Source organism: Platalea leucorodia (assembly GCF_965183815.1).
Source record: "Platalea leucorodia genome assembly, contig: HAP1_HAP1_SCAFFOLD_180, whole genome shotgun sequence".
Classification (NCBI taxonomy): Eukaryota; Metazoa; Chordata; class Aves; order Pelecaniformes; family Threskiornithidae; genus Platalea; species Platalea leucorodia.
In genome coordinates this window covers 176,793-191,030 of record NW_028121373.1, presented here as the reverse complement: position 1 = coordinate 191,030, position 14,238 = coordinate 176,793, and the positions used below count along the sequence as shown (strand labels likewise).

The following is a 14,238-nucleotide window of genomic DNA, read 5'->3' as shown; positions in this document are numbered from 1 at the left end:
CCCCCACGTCCTGGAACCTACCCAGCCCTATCCGTACCCCATGTGGGGTTTCACAGACATCCCTGCTCTGGGGTCTGCCAGGGTCTGGACAAGGAGAGAAGTTGAGCAGGACTGGCCATTCCCCCAGTGCAGGCCCTGAGCCCAGCAGGAGGAGGCAAAAATGACCATGCAGCAAAAGTCACCCATAAACCTGGGGTGAGTGGAGAGTGCTGGAAGAGGCCAAATAGGGAGGCCACCAGTGAAAGCTCCCTGCAGTCCCATTCCCTAACACATTGCCCTGAGCTCTGCTGCCCTCAGCCCATGGAGAACACCAGCACAGCGGCATAGACAAACGGACGCAATCCCTTTAGCCTGTTCCTGACCTCAGCTTTGGAAGAAGAGCCAAACCTCCAGACACCAGCACTGAGGAAATCCCCTTTTATTACAGAGATGTGACATGGGAGGCCAGCTGGACCATCGGGCCAGACACATGTCCAAAGACTTTTTGGGTCAGACAGACTGGGTTCATGCCTCTGCAGAAGTGGAGTGCATGCAGACATTCCTGGAAAAACACAGTGATCACAGATAAAATGCCCAAAGCACAGAAGGTTCCCCAGATATACTGGAAATCACATGGAAAGAGACACGGGCAGCTTATTGCTGCTGAAAGACTACGGATTGAATGAGCTTCTTCAGTGCGTCTTTGACCTCCTGGTTCCTCATGCTGTAGATGAGGGGGTTCACTGCTGGAGGCACCACTGAGTACAAAACAGCCACCACCAGATCCAAGGATGGGGAGGAGATGGAGGAGGGCTTCAGGTAGGCAAACACTACAGTGCTGATAAACAGGGAGACCACGGCCAGGTGAGGGAGGCACGTGGAAAAGGCTTTGTGGCGTCCCTGCTCAGAGGGGATCCTCAGCACAGCCCTGAAGATCTGCATGTAGGAAAGCACAATGAAAACAAAACACCCAAAGTCTACACAGAAACTAACCACAAGAAGCCCAATCTCCCTGAGTTAGGAGTGTGAGCAGGAGAGCTTGAGGATCTGAGGGATTTCACAGAAGAATTGGTCCACAGCATTGCCTTCGCAGAGGGGGAGTGAAAATGTATTGGCAGTGTGCAGGAGAGCATGGAGAAACCCACTGCCCCAGGCAGCTGCTGCCATGTGGACACAAGCTCTGCTGCCCAGGAGGGTCCCGTAGTGCAGGGGTTTGCAGATGGCAATGTAGCGGTCATAGGCCATGACGGTGAGAAGACAATACTCTGCTCCTACCAAGAAGGCAAAGAGAAAGATCTGGACAGCACATCCTGTGTAGGAGATGTCCCTGGTGTCCCAGAGGGAATTGGCCATGAATTTGGGGACAGTGGTGGAGATGGAGCCTAGGTCAATAACAGAGAGGTTGAAGAGGAAAAAGTACATGGGGGTGTGGAGGTGGTGGTCGCAGGCGATGGCAGTGATGATGAGGCCATTGCCCAGGAGGGCAGCCAGGTAGATGCCCAGGAAGAGCCAGAAGTGCAAGAGCTGCAGCTCCCGTGTGTCTGTGAATGCCAGGAGGAGGAACTGGGTGATGGAGCTGCTGTTGGACATCTGCTGCCTCTGTGCACAGGGTCCTGTTCATACAAGAAGGGTTAATGATGAGGACATTTCTCTGAGCAAAATCTAAGCCTTTCTCCTACACCTTCACCCTGCTACACTACACCCGCCACCCCGCCTACTCCTTTTCCAGGAGACCTTCCTTCAGCTCAGTGGCTGCAGCCCTGACTGAGTATAGTGTGGGGAGCAGGGCCTCTGCCCGCTGGCTGCTGAGGAGTCAGCCCTGCTCTGTAGCAGTGGGTTCATGGGAACGGTCAGGGCAGGGGCCAGTCCTGGTGCTCGACTTTGTCAGATCAAACTGCTCCTAGTGCAGAAGAGGCTGTCAGCATCTGCACTCCCAGTGCTAAGGAACGGGGATAGCGGATGGCAGATTGAAAGTGTTAGGGGTTTTTAAAGCTCCCCCCATCTCACCTGGGGAGTGTTCTTGGATGCCAGAAAGCCTCAGCATTTCTGCTGCACTCAGGGAGAGCAGCAGAGAGTCCTGCGACGCAAAAGGATTGCCTGGGGCTTAGTGGAGACTGAGGGGAGCTGCTCTGTCCCTCCGACTTGTTCCTTCCAAGCTGCCATGGGCTTGTTCTCCATGAGATGGGGGGTGATCACACTCTTGTGTTACCCTGAAAAAAAACCCAGACACTGCTGTGAGCAGAAGGAACCAGGGCAGACCATTAAACGCCTCAGCCTTTCTCAAGGTGTCAGCACCCCACTTCTAGCCAAGGATACGCACGTCTCATTCCACCAACCCAAAAGAACGTTCTCTGTCATAACATCTCTGCACTTCTCCATGGGGATTTCAGATAACACAAAGGTGCTATAGGACAGGTTTGCATCCTGGAGGGAAGTTGGGAAGGAAACCTCAGGGAGATAGCCAAGTCTCCTAATGACACCATCTCATTAAGGAAAACCAGCTTATTCTCCAGTCCCACACACTGCATTGCACACAGCCACACAGGTTGGATGAAAGCTGGGACATGTGTTCCCATGGACAGAACTTCATGAAAAGACCCACAAGATCAGTGTGTGACTCTGCAGCTGAAACTCCACCTCCCCAGAGAGCCTGGCAGCAAGAACAAGATAACAGCAGCAATAGCACAGACCAGTGGAGGAACAAGGCAAAATACAGTGAGGGCGTGGCTGAGAGAGGCCAGGGCAGAGGCATTGGGGCACGCAGACAGCGTTCCCCTTCCCCAGCTGTGCACGCCACCTCCCAGACCCCAACATTGCCGGGCAGCTGCTCTCAGCCCCTGTGCTCTGCAGAGGGAACTGGGCCCGTGGCTGCAGAGCTGCACCACGGCTCTGCTGGAGCTCTGGCTGCAGAGGAGGTGGTTCACGCCTTGGAGCCCCCAGCCCTGAGGGCAGAGGCTTTGGTGGGTGGGAGAGGAGGCAAGGGGGCTTGCTCAGAGGAAAGGGTCTGCATTGGAGGGGATCACACAGAGTTTTCTGCATTCTCCCTCCCACAACATTTCTGGTTTTAGTTTCCTCTCATTCCCAGAGCATATCCCTGCTGCCTGGAGATTTTCCTGCTGGGAAGTGTTTCCCTGTGCCATATCTTTTCCCTGTCAGCAATCACAGACCCCATCCCAACCTCTGTGCACTCACCTTGGCCCTCCAGAAACCTGCCTGTTTGCAGGGCACTGGCTGGGTGCATGTTCCTGTTTGCAGGTGGAAAAAGGCAGGTCAGAAGAACCCTGATGGGTCCAGCAGAGGTGATGCTGGTGCTGTCCATAGGCAGAGCAGTGGCTGAGGGTACTTTAGGAGGCTCCTATCAGACTTACTGATCACTTGCTCGGCAGTCTCCGTGGCTTCTTCAAAGTTGACAGCTCCTTTTCCATTCATCCCTTTTCCACTACCCCCCCACTCCAAGTACAAAACTGAAAACACAAATTCAGGAAATCTTCATTATCTTTATGGCACTCCCTGCCAGGACCTTCTCCTTGAAACATCCCCTAGTAAACATTCTGGGGCTGAAATGGAGCTGTGAGCAGCCCTGACCCACGCAGCACTCTCTCAACAGCAGAAGGACCCTGCCCTACCAGGGGTCCCTTCTTCCACCCACAGATTCTCCCCACAGCACCGCTGGGAGCTCCCCGGGCAGGCTGAGCACTGACCCTGGCACACAGACCGCTGGGGCACAGGGACCCTGCTCTGAAGGACAGCCCTGGGCATCCCTGGCTGTGCACCCGGCTTAACATCCTTGCAGTCATCCCCAGAGGAAGGCAGCCAGCATGCTCTGTTCCTCTGATAGTGCAGCTTCACTGCCCTGGTTCTAGGGACTTACCGTGTCAAGGGCTGTGAAGATTTTGCCCACAATGAGCTCTCAGCGTCCTCCCACTCCACACTGCCTTTACAGTCTCTCTGCCTCGCTCCTCTCCCCTCGCTGCCTGCAGGCAGTGCCCTCAGCCCTGCTGCCCTTTGCAGAGGAGCTGCTCCTGGGCAGAGCTGTCTCTCTGCAGGGCTGCCCACTTGCCATCAGCTCCCTCCATCCCAGGAGCCCAGCCCAGCTCAGCAGCAGAGGCCCAGCCCAAGGCACCACTTTCTCTGCCCCTCTGGGCTCCCTCCAGGTGTCCCTGGGGCTCCAGGGGAACCTGCTCTGAAACAGGCTGAAGGCATCTCTGATGTTCCCTCCCTCAGCTGGGGAGACACAATTTTTACCAGCACAGTCATTTCTTCTATCAGGAAAAGATTTGGGCATGAGAATCAGCTCACCATGTCCCATCATGAGACAGGACAAGCAGACAGTGACAAGGAGGAATCTCCTTTACCCCTTGAGAGGGAAGGGATGCAGATGAGTCAATAGACAATCTCATTTGTGGGTTTGCAGTCATGGAGCTAGGAGGTGACTTAGCTCCCTCCCATGCACAACACAAACCAACAGGAGGTGAGAGTCCTCTTGCATCAGGTGTGCAGGTGGGCACAAAATAGGCACCTGCATGGGAGCTCCTTGCCTCACTTCCCATGCCTGTTAATGGAGATGGAGGGCAGGATTGGGCTGTACAGACACAACCCCTGGTGATATTGAAGGTGTCAGGAGTGGTCAAAGATCTGTGCAGGCAACTGCAAGCTCTAATGGAGCCGTTCGTAGAGACAGGCCAACATCTGGGGGAAACCTCTTAGAGGCTGCTGGGAATTTTCTTTGGCCAACTGAAATGACAGCTGATGCCCAAATGAGGGCACCTGAACCTGCCCCCACTCATTATGTTCTGGGCAGCCTTGAGAGTTATTCATCTGAACCACTGTAGCCGTGTGCCACAGGGAGAGCTCAGGCTCCCTCTTTCTCTTCTCCATCAGCTGTATTCACTAGGTCTCCACTCACTCTACTGGCAGTTTCCTCATGTTCATCCCCACATTGCCTTACAGAGATCCAGGTGTTTAAACCCAGGCCCACAGAGCTCCATGGGATGCCAAGGCTTGCAGAGACAGCACAGGACTAGTGACGAGTAGCATTCCCCATGGGTCAGTACTGGGACTGGCGCTGTTTAACATCTTTGTCGGCCACATAGAGAGTGGGATTGAGTGCACCCTCAGCAAGTTTGCCAATGACACCAAGCTGTGGGGTGCAGTCGACACGCTGGTGGGAAGGGATGCCATCCAGAGGGACCTTGACAGGCTGGAGAGTTGGGCCCATGCGAACGTCATGAAGTTCAACAAGGCCAAGTGCAAGGTCCTGCACATAGGTCAGGGCAATTCCAAGCACAAATACAGGCTGTGCAGAGAATGGATTGAGAGCAGCCCTGAGGAGAAGGACTTGGGGGTGTTGGTTAATCAGAAACTCAACATGACCCAGCAATGTGCTCTCGCAGCCCAGAAAGCCAACCGTATCCTGGGCTGCTTCAAAAGAAGCATGACCAGCAGGTCAAGGGAGGTGATTCTTCCTGTCTACTCCACTCCACCTCAAGTACTGCATTCTGGTCTGGGTTCCCCAATAGCAGTTGGACATGGACCTGTTGGAGTGAGTCCAGAGGAGGGCCATGAAGGTGATCAGAGGGCTGGAGCAGCTCTCCTATGAAGACAGGCTGAGAGAGTTGGGGTTGTTCATCCCAGAGAAGAGAAGACTCTGGGGGCAGCTTCTAGCAGCCTTCCAGTACCTGAAAGGGGCCTGTAAGAAAGCTGGAGAGGGACTTTTTATAAGGGCATATAGTGCTAGGACAAGGGGTAATGGTTTTAAAGTGAAACAGGGTAGGTTTAGATTAGATACAAGGAAGAAATTCTTCTCTATGAGGGTGCTGAGGCACTGGAAGAGGTTGCCCAGAGAAGTTGTGGATGCCCCCTCCCTGGAAGTGTTCAAGGCCAGCTTGGATGGGGCTTTGAGCAACCTGGTCTAGTGAAAGGTGTCCCTGCCCATGGCAGGCGGGTTGGAACCAGGTGATCTTTAAGGTCCCTTCCAACCCAAACCATTCTGTGAATCTATCATAATTTTATGACCAACAGGAAAGCAATTCCCATTCAGGGTGGGTGTGTGACAGACACCCCAGAAGGCATTGCAAGCAGTGCGATTTGGTGCCTGTGTGCCGCTGACTGATACCATCAGTCAGAGGCATCAGGCATCAGATGCCATCAGAGAGGCAAGGTCCCTTCTCTTCCCAAGAGCTGCAGGCATTGCCTGAACGCAAAGCACATCACACTGGGGTCTTTACTCACACCCATGATGATACAGCCAAGGAACAGATGAACCATTTTCACCGTGTGCCTGGATACACCTTGTCTTCAAAGAAAGTGTCCCCCAAGCACAGCAATGAGTCCTACCAAAACTCAACTGAAACTAAAATGGTCATGCAAGGGCACCAAGATGAGCTCTTTCTACTTCAGGAACAGAAGCTACAGAGGAATCAGAAATACTGTGGGACCACTGCTAAATGTAGTAAGAGTAGGTGTAGGTAGGCTGAGATACTCTACGCACTCTTTGCCTCAGCTGCCACCAGCAAGGTCTCCCAGACCTTTGTGCTCTGAGGCAGAACTCTGGAGGAGAACACCCAGCAGTGGATGAGGATCAAGGCAGGGGTTACTTGAGCAAACTACACCCTTACCAGTCTATGGGACCAGAGGGGCTGCACCCAAGGGTGCTGAGAGAGTGTTTTTCACCAGGAGGCACTGGTCCATTCTAATTCCAGTAAGAAAGGCACTCGGACGCTGTGAGGGATCTTTTAAAATGCTGTTCATTAGTGCTAACCCTGTAAGGAGAGAATCAAGCAGATAATCTTAGGTGCCTTTAGATGGTGGGACCCCCAGGTGGTGTAGCACTGAACAGGCCTCTGACCCCCACACAGCATGCCATGCAGACCCTGCCCACAGAAGACAGTCTCCTGGTTTGGTCATTCAAGCTGCTCTTAGCTTTGTTTACAAGAAACCACCTCTTTTCCTCATCTCTACAGTCAAAGAGCAAGGATGTTCTCATGAGAACTCCTTGCTGCACTGTTAGGTACAGGCAAGGCCACGGAGGAGGCGTAAGGGCTGGTCCTGAGTGGGACCTGCCTGCAGGCCCCTTGGGACAACGAGCTGCTGAGGTTGTCCTGTGGCCAAGGGATCTGTGCAGCACAGCACAGGCGTGAAGGCCAGGCTGTATGTGCAGTGCAGCCCAGCTGGCTGTACCGTGGTCTTCTGGTCAGGATCACTGCTCAGGTTTCCCTGTGAGAAGTCTGCGCTCCACCCTGGTGCCACAGCTGAGCTGCTGCGGCCAAACCGTGCACAGCCAGGAGGAGGTGGATCGCAGGCAGGAGGAGCTGGATCTCCGGGGCTTGTCACACAACTGGGATGGTTTGGGATGAAATGAGATGTGGTGGGACAGCTTGCTTACATGGGGTTCTGTAATGGAGGAAAACAGGCTCTGCTGGAGAGACAGGCAAAGAGGATGAGTCTGGCAGAGGCCCTCTGCGTTGAGGGGATGCCCCCTGTGTTCTCCTGCTGTGGAGGACGACAACCAACAGTGGATGGGGATTGACTCAAGGGTTCCTTGAGTAAACTCAAGCACCGTTACAGAAATGCAGATGGGTCATTTGACCAGATCCCTGAACACAAGTATTGGTATGCCCTGACCCCTGAAATTCCACTTTTTGGTCCAGAGGAATATGATGGCCCTTGAGAAGTCCTGGAATATCTCCTGACCCATGTGGTGGTTTAGGCTGTGAGGGGAATCCAAACAGCACCTCTGACTGGAGTAATTTCACCTTCAATTCTGAAGTACAGGGCAGATGGAGGCACTTCAGACCTTCCAGGCCCTCTGTGGAAGGGTTAGGTCTTCAGAGTTGCAAAATGAAGATAATGGTGTTGTGTCAGTGTCCATTACATAAAGATTTGCCTTGTGTTGTGCTTTTTCCCAGTTTGGGATCTGCCCCTTGACAGTTTTTGGTAAAACCGTAAACTCCTCACACACACACACACACACACTTGAAATAAGGATGAAAGACAGGCAGCAGAAGTGAATTAAGGGCAACATCGTCTGAGAGGTATTACCATGAAATGATAACAAAGCTTCACCAACGAGCAAAAAAGCACTGTTCTAAAATCTTCATGCCAGAATCTAAATACTCTCAGGTTACAGCTATCTTGTCAAGGAAGACGGAATGACAAGAATAAAAGCAGAGAAGATTTAAATATTAAGGAAGGATAAATCATTTTTTCTTCTTTTTCCAGTTTTCTTTATTTTTCTGCTTACAGAACAAGTGAGATCAGCCTTCTCCTATTCATATTCATCCAGACCATCTCCTGAGGAACTCTGCTTGGCCTCAGTTGCCACGGTGAGCAGCTTTGGGCTGATGAGACCTGGGCAGGGCCAGGGGTAAGAGCAGCCAAGCCCCTGCCACGTATAAAGGAAGCCCTTAGGGAGCGCGAGCAACCCAGAGCACCACCAACAGGGCGACCAAACAGGGCATGGCATGTCAGAAAGGGCGTCGTGCATCAGAAAGGGTATGGCACATCAGAAAGGGCATGGCACGTCAGAAAGGGCATGGCGCAGCAGTTCACGCGGAAGGGTGTGCAGGAAGGGCCCTGAAGATCAACCAGGGAGCAATGTTCTCCATCCGGCGAAAAAACATGGCCTCGCTAAGCTCTGCACCCACCACGATGGATGCAGCTGCCCAGACAGAGCTCTGGTGGGAACACACTGCCACCCAGGTGTCAGGCTGCAGGGTTTGCCCTGCTCTTACACCAGTACCCGATGGCAGCAGTGAGCACCCCTGTGGGAGGTGTGCCCAGGTAGAGGAGCTCCTCTGCTTAGTGATGGAGCTCCGGGAGGAGGTGAGTAGGCTGAGGAGTATGAGGGAGTGCAAGAAAGGATGGATTACTGGAATCGCACCCTACCTTCCCTCAGACAGGCCCAACAGGCAGACAGGACCCATGAGACAGAAGATGCCTTATCCTCTCTCCATCTGGCTGAACACAGTGACTTAAGGGATAGGGGGCAATGGCGACAAGTTCCTGCCCGGCGCAGCATAGGCGAGACTCCTCTGTGACTGCCCCACCTTCCCAGGTGCCATTACCAAACAGGTGTGAAGCTCTGCAAGTGGAACCAAACAACGCCAGGGACGATGGTACATCCAGCTTGGAGGTGTCACCAAGGGTAGGTCAGCCTACACTCTGCATCAAAACAGCTTCCACAAAGAAGAAAAGATGGGTCATTGTCATAGGAGACTCTCTCCTGAGGGGAACAGAAGGCCCGATATGCACACTGGAGCCACTTCTTAGGGAAGTCTGCCGCCTCCCGGGGGCCCGGGTTAAAGATGTGAAGAGAAAGCTTCCTACCCTGATACAGCCCTCAGACTACTACCCATTATTGGTTTTTCAGGTAGGCAGTGAGGAAGTTACAGCTAGAAGTCCAAGGGCAACCAAGAGAGACTTCAGGGCCTTGGGCCGACTGGTTAAGGGATCAGGAGCACAAGCAGTGTTCTCCTCTGCCCTTCCAGTTGCAGGGAATGATGAGGGAAGACACAGGAAGAGCCAGCAGATCAATACCTGGCTCCGAGCCTGGTGTCTCTGGCAAGATTTCAGTTTTTTTGATCATGGGTTGGTTTACACAACTCCAGGCCTGCTGATGACAGACAGGGTACACCTGTCTCAAAGGGGGAAAAGGATCCTAGCACAGGAGTTAGCAGGGCTCAGAGCTTTAGACTAGATTGGAAGGGGGAAAGGGGTAAAACCAGGCTTGCTAGAGATAAGCCTGGGGGCGATACACCAATATTTGAGGGACGGTGTGCTAGCGAGGTCCTTTGGTCTGTCATCTCAGTGGAGGTAGGGGATGGAGAGCCATGCAGCAGAAAACACGCAAGGGCTATGGATGTGTTAGAAACCACAGAAGTGCATCAGAATGTTCACGTAGGAACTAGGGCTTCTCTCCCCCAAAAGGAGACAGGAGCAATGGCTCAACTTAAGCACATCTACGCCAATGCATGCAGCATGGGCACCAAACAGGAGGAGCTGGAAGCCATTGTGCAGCAGGAAAACTATGATATAGTCACCATCACGGAAACATGGTAGAATGACTCGCACAACTGGAGTGCTGCAATGGACAGCTCTAAACTCTTCAGAAGGCACAGGCAAGGAAGGAGAGGTGATGGGGGTAGTCTTGTACGTTAGGGACTGTTTTGGTTGTCTAGAGCTTAATGATGGTGACCATAGGGTTGAGTGTTTATGGGTAAGAATCAGGGGGAAGGTCAACAAGGCAGATATCATGGTGGGAGTCTGTTAGAGACCACCCAAGCAGGATGAAAAGGTGGACAAAGTATTCTATAAGCAGCTGGGAGAAGTCTCCACAATCGCTAGCCCTTGTTCTCATGAGGGACTTCATCTTACCAGATGCCTGCTGGAAATAAATACAGAGAGAGGAAACAGCCTAGGAGTTTCCTGGAGTGTGTGGAAGATAACTTCCTGACACAGCTGGTGAGGGAGCCAACGAAGGAAGGTGCCCTGCTGGATCTGTTTGCAAACAGAGAAGGCCTGGTGGGTGATGTGACAGTTGGAGGCAGTCTAGGGCATAGCGATCAAGAAATGATAGTTTTTGATTCTTGGAGAAGGAGTAGGGTCAGCAGAACTGCTACCTTGGATTTCTGGAGGGCAGCCTCTGGCCTGTTTAGGATCCTGGTTGACAGAGTCCCTTGGGAGGCAGTCCTGAAGGGCAAAGGAGTCCAGGAAGGCTGGACATTCTTCAAGAAGGAGACCTTAAAGGAGCAGGAGCAAGCCATCCCCAAGTGCCAAAAGACAGCAGGGGATAAGATGGGTCTGGCTGAATAGGGAGCTTTGGCTGGAACTCAGGAATAGGTGACCCACTTAGTGGATTAGGGAAAGTCTGTGGCTGTTGTCTACTTAGACTTTAGTAAAGCCTTTGACACTGTTTCCCACAGCATTCTCCTGGAGAAACTAGCGGCTCATGGCTTGGATGGGCATACTCTTCACTGGGTAAAAAACTGACTGGATGGCTGGGCCCAAAGAGTTGGGGTGAATGGATTTAAATCTAGTTGGAAGCCAGTCACAAGCGGTGTTCCCCAGGGCTCAGTACTGGGGCCAGTTCTGTTTAACATCTTTATCAATAATCTGGATGAGGGGATCGAGTGCACCCTCAGTAAGTTTGCCGACGACACCAAGTTAGGAAGAAGTGTTGACCTGCTGGAGGGTAGGAAGGCCCTACAGGGGGATCTGGACAGACTGGATCAATGGGCTGAGGCCAACTGTATGATGTTCAACAAGGCCCAGTGCCGGGTCCTGCACTTGGTAAGCCAACAACCCCATGCAACGCTACAGGCTTGGGGAAGAGTGGCTGGAGAGCTGCCTGACGGAAAAGGACCTGGGGGTGTTGGTCAACAGCTGGCTAAACATGGGCCAGCAGTGTGCTCAGGTGGCCAAGAAGGCCAATGGCATCCTGGCTTGTATCAGGAATAGTGTGGCCAGCAGGACCAGGGAAGTGATCGTCCCCCTGTACTTGGCACTGGTGAGGCTGCACCTCAAATGCTGTGTTCAGTTTTGGGCCCCTGACTCCAAGAAGGACATTGAGGTACTGGAGCGTGTCCAAAGAAAGGCAACAAAGCTGGTGAAGGGTCTGGAGCACAAGTCCTATAAGGAGTGGCTGAGGGAGCTGGGGTTGTTTAGCCTGGAGAAGAGGAGGCTGAGAGGAGACCTTATTGCTCTCTGCAACTACCTGAAAGGAGGTTGTAGTGAGGTGAGTGTCAGTCTCTTCTCCCAGGTAACTCCCACTCCTCCCCCAGCCTGTAGCGTTGCGTGGGGTTGTTGTGACCGAAGTGCAGGACCCGGCACTGAGCCTTGTTGAATCTCATGCAGTTGGCCCCGGCCCAATGATCCAGCCTCTCCAGGTCCCTCTGCAGGGCCTTCCTACTCTCCAGCAGATCGACACTTCCACCCAGCTTGGTGTCATCTGCAAACTTACTGAGGGTGCACTGGATCCCCTCATCCAGATCATCAAGGAAGATGGTGAACAGGACCGGCCCCAGTACTGAGCCCTGGGGAACACCACTCGTGACCGGCCGCCAACTGGATTTGACTCCATTCACCATCACTCTCTGGGCTCGGCCGTCCAGCCAGTTTTTAACCCAGCGTAGAGTGCACCCATCCAAGCTGTGAGCAGCCAGCTTCTCCAGGAGAATGCTGTGGGAGGCAGTGTCAAAGGCCTTACTAAAGTTCAAGTAGACAACATCCACAGCCTTCCCCTCATACACTAAGCGGGTCACCTTGTCATAGAAGGAGATCCAAGTAAGAAAGGCACTCAGACTTTGTAAGGTATTTTTTAAAACGCTTTGCATGACAGCTAACATTGTAAGGAAAGAATCTTATAGAGGATCTTATGTTCCTTTAGATGGTGGGTACCCAGGTTGTGTAGCACCGAATGGGCCTCCAACCCAAATGCAGCACACTATGCAGACCCCATCCATAGCAGGGAGTCTCTTGTTTTGGTCATTCTAGCTATTTTAGGATTTTCTTACAAGGAAACAGCTCTATTTGTCATCTCTACAGTCAAACAGAAGCAATGTTCTCAGGAGAACTTCTTGCTGCCTTGGTCGATACAAGCAAGGCCATGCAGGGGGCATAATAGCCAGTACCGAGTGGGAGCTGCCTGCAGGCTCCTCTGTAACAACAAGCTGCTGAGCTTCGCCTGCGGCCAAGGGATCTGTGCAGCAGAGCCCAGGTGTGAAGGCTACTGTGTACGTGCAGCCCAGCGCAGCCCAGCCCAGCCCAGCACTGACTGCTCCAGGTACAGTGTTCTGGTCAGGATGACCACTCGGGTTTCCCTGAGAGGAGTCTGCGCTCCACCCTGGTGCCACAGCTGAGGTGGTGCAGCCAACATGTGCATGGGCAGGAGGAGCTGGAGCCCAGCCAGGAGGAGCTGGAGCTCCATGTCTTGTCACAAAAGACTTGGCTGTCGTGACCAGGAAATAGTGGGGTCCCAGGTGCCAAAGAGGATTCAGGAAGGCCAGCAGTGGAGCACAGATGGGTGGACCCCCGAGAAGAAGATGTTGACGTACTTTGGAGGCTGATACAGGTGGTGCCATGGGAAGCAGCTCTGAAGGCTGAAGGAGCTCAGGAAATCTGACAGGCCTTACAGGACAGCCTCCAGCAAGGACAAAACTGATCTCTTTGAATAGCCATGAAGAGAAACATTCATCTCAGGAGGCTGCTGCTATAAACTGAGCAAAAAGGCAGCCCCCAAGAGGTGGAAGCAGGGGAAGCTGCAAAGGAGGACTTGAGAGACCTTGCCCCAGAACGAAGGGAGGATGCCAAAGCCAAAGCTCCCATAGGCTTGAGAGTTGCAGGGAAAATGAACATCAAAATGAACATCAAGATGAGCTGATAGAGGCTTAGAAGGTCATACAGAATGTGTCACACTCTGCCTGGAGGCCTGGAACAAGTGGGCACAGCAGAGGTTTGCATCTTGAATGCATGCCTCAGCCTAGCAGATGGGGATTCCCCCTGATGGGGGTGGCTGTGCCAGTCCATCCCCATGGGTCTCAATGGTGCAGACTCTGCTTGAAGACATTCCTATAACCCAATCACGTTGGGATTCATGCAGAACTGGCTATTCAAAATCAAGCATTTGATTCACTTTGCCTCTTTGCTTTGACATCTTTTCACTTTGACTACACTCCTGAAATCTCTCTAGGAAGCCACATAAGAATTGACGACTAAAGGAAAGTTATGCCCACAATAGGCTCCGTAGGGTGTTTTCTGTGGCAATGAGCCCTCTGGTGCCGAGTTCCTGAACTGCAGCTCCTGAAAGACTCAGCAAGCCTCCAGAGAGGAAGCACAGCTGAAGGTTTCAGAGGGTGTTAGCAGGCCCTGGTGAAGGCCATCACTGAAGAGACCATGCAGGGAATGAGCAGACAAGGTTCCTGTCCCTGGGGGATGGTGAAGCAGGGAGTCGGAAGCACTTGGGACAGGAGGACATTTCAATGTGAGATGTTTTCACACTGTGAAAGCCCTTGATGTGCTTCACCAAGCAGGATGGCCAAGCCCTGATACCCATCCCCTGCAGAGGGGGATCCTTTCCCTCCTATGATGCTCTGGGCTCTGCCTGGGGGCATTGTGATGTGGGAGTGTGTGACGGCAGGCGCAGGTCAGTGGTAGGACACCTGCCAGGCTCTGTGGAGGGTGGGTGAGGAGGAGGCAACGAGGCGCTGGAGCTGTAACGACCTCATGTCCTCTCATGGGTCTCAGTGGAAGAGACAGAAGCCA

The 14,238-nt window shown here is 52.9% G+C and overlaps 1 pseudogene across 1 annotated transcript; it reads right to left on the bottom strand.

Annotated features, from left to right (window-relative positions):
* Positions 1-633: 633 nt before the first annotated feature.
* On the bottom strand, positions 634-1,569 carry LOC309603709 (olfactory receptor 14A16-like; annotated as a pseudogene). The gene has a single exon. The product of its transcript is annotated as an olfactory receptor 14A16-like (transcript).
* Between the last annotated feature and the right edge of the window lie 12,669 nt (positions 1,570-14,238).